Source organism: Lontra canadensis, unplaced genomic scaffold, assembly GCF_010015895.1.
Source record: "Lontra canadensis isolate GAN:19392208 unplaced genomic scaffold, GSC_riverotter_1.0 scaffold50, whole genome shotgun sequence".
NCBI classification, from domain to species: Eukaryota; Metazoa; Chordata; class Mammalia; order Carnivora; family Mustelidae; genus Lontra; species Lontra canadensis.
The window spans coordinates 14,038,843-14,043,866 of NW_022631044.1; the positions used below are offsets into that span (position 1 = coordinate 14,038,843).

The 5,024-nt window shown below is 36.1% G+C and overlaps 1 pseudogene; it reads left to right on the top strand.

Moving 5' to 3' along the window:
• The first annotated feature begins 1,348 nt into the window (after positions 1–1,348).
• Positions 1,349–2,586, top strand: LOC116877100 (annotated as a pseudogene).
• The last annotated feature ends 2,438 nt before the right edge of the window (positions 2,587–5,024 follow it).

Consider the following 5,024-nt stretch of genomic DNA (forward strand, 5'->3'; position numbering starts at 1 on the left):
GGTTTTTTTAAGATTTTATTTATTTATTTGAGAGAGAGAGAGCATGAGAAGTGTGAGGGTCAGAGGGAGAAGCAGACTCCCTGCCGAGCAGGGTGCCTGACGAGGGACTCGGTCCCAGCACTCCAGGATCATGACCTGAGCTGAAGGCAGTCACTTAACCAACTGAACCACCCAGGCGTCCTGCAATATTTGTTTTTCATTAGTGTCTGAGCTGAAAGCCTCTCATCCAATTTAGTACAAGTCAGTATTTGAAAGTATTCTGTAAAATCATTCTTTTTTCATTTTTACTTATGTGCAATAATTCTGAGAGGCCGTGCCTTTATTGCTGCATTTTATAGATAAGTATAGCGGACTACAAAGGTTTTTTTTAAGATTTTACTTATTTATTTGAGATAGAGAAAGAGAGAGCAAGAGAGAGAGCATGAACAGAGGGGGAGAGGTGGAAGAAGAAAGAGAAGGAAGGAGCCTGACTCAGGGCATGCAGGGATTGATTCCAGGACCCCAAAATCATGATTTGAGCTGAAGGCACATGCTTAACCGACTGAGCCAGCCAGGGACTCCTGGACAAAGATATTAACAAGCTTGCTTAAAATCACACAGTATGTGAAAGATGGGATTAAATTTTTTCTTTACTTTTTAAAAAAATGTTATTATTGTTATTTTTAAAACAGATTTTATTTTTAGGAACAGATTTAGGTTCATAGCAAAATTAAGCAGACGGTACGGAGATTTCCCATATAGCTTGTCCCCACACAAGCATTGCTTACCCCGTTAACATCCTTCAGCAGCATGATACATTTCTTATAACTGAGGAACCCACATTAACATCTTATAATTGCCCTAAGCCCATAGTTTAGATTAGGATTCATTCTTGGTGTTTTATATTCTATGGGTTTTGACAAGTATATAATGACATGTATCCATTATTATGGTATCATATGCAAGTATTTTCAATGCCTTAAAAATTCTCCGTACTTCACCTATTCATTCCTGTCTTCCCCCTAAGTTGTGGCAACTACTGATATTTTTACTGTTTCATGGTTTTGTCTTTCCTGAATGTTATACAGTTGGACTCATACAATAATTAACCTTTTCTGACCGGCTTCTTTCACTGAATAATATGCATTTACGTTACCTTCATGTCTTTTAATAGCTCGCTAGCTCCTTTCTTATTATCACGAAATAACGTTCCATTACCTGGATGCACCACAGTTTATCCATTCACCTACTGATGGACATCGTGGTTGTTTCCCTGTTTTGGCAATTATGAACAAAGCTGCTATAAACACACATGTGCAGGTTTTGGTGTGGATATAATTTTCAGCTCTTTGGGTAGATACCAAGGAACATGATTGCTGGATCATATGGTAAGAGGCTATGTTTAGTTTTGTGGGAAACCTCCAAACTGTGTTTCAAAATGACTGTATCATTTTGCATTCCCACCAGAAACGAACGAGAATTCCCAATGCTTCACACTTCATCAGCCTTTGGTGTTGTCTGCTCTGGAGTTTAGCCACTCTGACAAGTGTGTAGTGGTATCTCGTTGTTGTTTTAATTTGCGTTTCTCTAATGACATAGCCTGTGAAGCATCTTTTCATATGTGTGTTTGCCATCTGTAAATTTCAAAAATTTGGGCCACAAATCTGTGCACATTTGAAAACATTGACTGGCAGATGTGGGAGGGGTCAACCTCTAGAATTAGAAGTGAGCGGTGGCTGATGTCTGAGGGCTGAGGGGCTGTGTGTGGAACAGGTGACACAGATACCAGAGGACTTGGATCCCAGCTAAATGACAGTATTCCAGTTACTAAACTTACAATGAGTGGACCTTTTGAAAGTCGTGATTTTCTTTGGAAAGACTTTCCTTATGTGAAAAATTAACTTTTCCCCAGTCATTCTCTTGAATTATCAGGGGGGAAAAAAAAACACAACACTTTGCAGCTTGTTAGGTACTGAATTGTACCCTCTAAATTCACATATTAAAGCCCTAATTCTCAATGTGACAGCATTTGGAGAAAGGGCCTTTATTGAGGTGATTAATGTGAAATGAGGTCATAAGGGTAGGACCATAATTTCATCAATGTCCTCATAAGAAGCAGAAGAAACACCAGAGATCTGCATGTGCAAAGGCCATGTGAGGACACAGAGAGAAGGCAGCTATTTGTAAGCCAATGACATAGACCTTGGGAGAAACCAACCCTGACAATATTTTGATTTTGGATTTTCTGCTTTTGCACTGTGGAAGAATAAATTTCTGTTGTTTAAGGCACCCAGTCTGTGGTGTCTGTTTTGTTATGGCAGCCCTAGTTGACAAAAATACAGCTCAACCAAAATGAAATGAATTTATCCACATTAAGGCACACCCAGGGTATATGTGCTCTACGAAAATTACAAGTTGCAAATGGATTCAAGGCAATGCAGTGTATTCAGTACCTTCCAGTTTTTCCTAGCTCAGATCTCTCACTGAATATTTTGAGTAGTAATGATGAAATGACTGATTTTTTAAGATATTTTGAATGACCCATAACAAAATGAAGGAATGGGAGAACCCCACATGATTGTAGAACATAAACCTGGTTTACTATAATGCAGTTGTTTCATTCCTGAAAATAGAAGAGTTGCATCTTGTTCATAGTTGTCTTTTTACTATAATTTGATGTACATAACATTAAAAGTACTGACATATAGTAGTTTTTACCCCCAACAAAGTAAATTTGGCTCCTGCAAAAACCTCTCTACCAACAGAATATGTGCTAAAAGCATGAAGCCTCCAGTATAACATTTTGTCTGATTTAAAATGATTCAAAACATTTAGCAAATGACCTGACAACTAAAGGAACACAGTTGGATTTTCTTGCCTCAAAAACTTTACTTGAATATTTTATATCATGTTGATATATTCTTACATTTATTTTTAGTTTATTGTAGAAAAACTCAGCTATATCTAGAAATAGAAAGAAAAGCATAATAAAATCCTTCACCATTACCCATCATCAACAATTACCAACACCTGGCACATCTTGTGTTATTTACACTCCTACCTATCTCCTCTTTTTAAGCCATTTCTGAGGAAATCTAAGATGTTGTATTATTTCATCTGTAAATGCCTCAGAATGTTTATTTGAATATATAGTCCTTTTTTAAGATACCATGTTTTCATTATTATTCCAAAAATTTAACAATAAATTCCTAATATTGGAAAAGATCCAATCATTGTTTAAATTTTACCAGTTTTCTCACAAATGCCACAATTGTTTTTACAATTTTTTTTTAAAAGTCAGGAATCAACTAAGTACCAAACATTGTAATTAGCTCAAATATCCCTTAATTCCCTTTTAGTATATAAGTCTTCTGTCATCTCTCTTTTTTCTTTAATTACTTGCAACTTATTTATTTATTTATATTTATTTATTATTTATTGAATTAGAACTAAGATCCTTTGTCCAGGAGTTTCCCACAGTTGGTTCTTTGCTGATTGCATCCCTCATGCGTCTTTTAACATGTTCTTCTCTCTTTTTCAGTAGAGGTCATGGAGAGAACATGACTGCCAGTTGACGTTCAAGTTGGACCTGGGCAGTCAGAGGCTCCTTGCCCTTGTAATGTAGTTCTACCCTCCATTCCAATAGTGAGAACCATTTTCAAGGGCTTAGCCTTGAAAGAAAGTAATGTGTTATTGAGATCATCTGGAGGGTATACATGACTGAGCCCAGTTAAGGCCTCTGCACAACTTTTAAGATTCTGGTGGACAGGTGTGGATATCTACTCATCTGGTGGCCACCCAAGACAAATCTCGTAAGTAAGTTTTCTTGCTTATTAAACCTGCCACCTACCAATCTGAAATGGTTTGCCTCTTTCTTTGGTCTCTCCTTGACCTCTGTGTATGAGGCCAGTTTCAGATTTCACCTGGGAAATTCCAGAGTTTGTGAGCTAATGTTCTTGTGTATTTTTCTGTAGATTAGAACTGGAGGCATGATAGGATTCACATTTAGCAATTTTTTAGCAATTTTTTAGTAATACTGTTTCATAGATAGAGGTCTCAAATGAGGTGCATGATGTGTGTTTGTCTTGTTTTCTGATCTTAACAGTGGTTGTTGATCAGTAGCTAGATTAATATATTTGAGTATATAAAATGATATTATAATTCTATCTATTGCATTATTCTGTTATTTGAAGTTCTCTCTTAAAAGTAAACTTCTCATCTGCTGTGTGATTATCCAAAAGAACAGTTATTGTAGAAAACATTAGGGTACATGTTTAATTTTTTACATTTGTTTCACAGCATAATGAGTCTATTTACCAGCATTAAAGATAATAATGAGTAATTATTATTCTTTAGTATCATGATAAACTCATATATTTAAATGTATTTTAGGTGTTCAAATTATCTTGCTTTCAATGCTTAAATTTTCTTATCTTCACTGAGTGTAAGACTCTTCAATTACTACTAAGTCCTTTAACATGACCCTCACAGTATATTTGAGATATTTTTTGCTATCTAAGCTAAAATGTTTCCATGTAGACTTTGAATGTTTCCTTCCATTTCTTTCAAGGAGCCTTGGATTGTTTTGTATGAAAATTATATATTAAGACCACAATGTGGGCAATGAGAATGTTCTTTGCTACCAGGTTGTCACTGTTTTAAGAATTTTCAGAGAGAGTCAATTATTGTATGGTTTCACTTATTTGTGGAGCATAAGAAATAACACGGAGGACACGGGGAGATGGAGAGGAGAAGGGAGTTGTGGGAAATTGGACGGGGAGACGAACCATGAGAGACTATGGACTCTGAAAAACAATCTGAGGGTTTTAGATGGGCTAGGGGTGGGAGGTTGGGGGAGCCTGGTGGTGGGCATTATGGAAAGCACATATTGCATGGAGCATTGGGTGTGATGCATAAACAATGAATTCTGAAACATTGAAAAGAAATTAAAAAAATAAAGAAAAATTAAAAGAAAAAAAAGAATTTTCCAATGACTGTGGATAGGGAAATCACTTTTTAAATTTTATATTTAGTGACTGCATTTC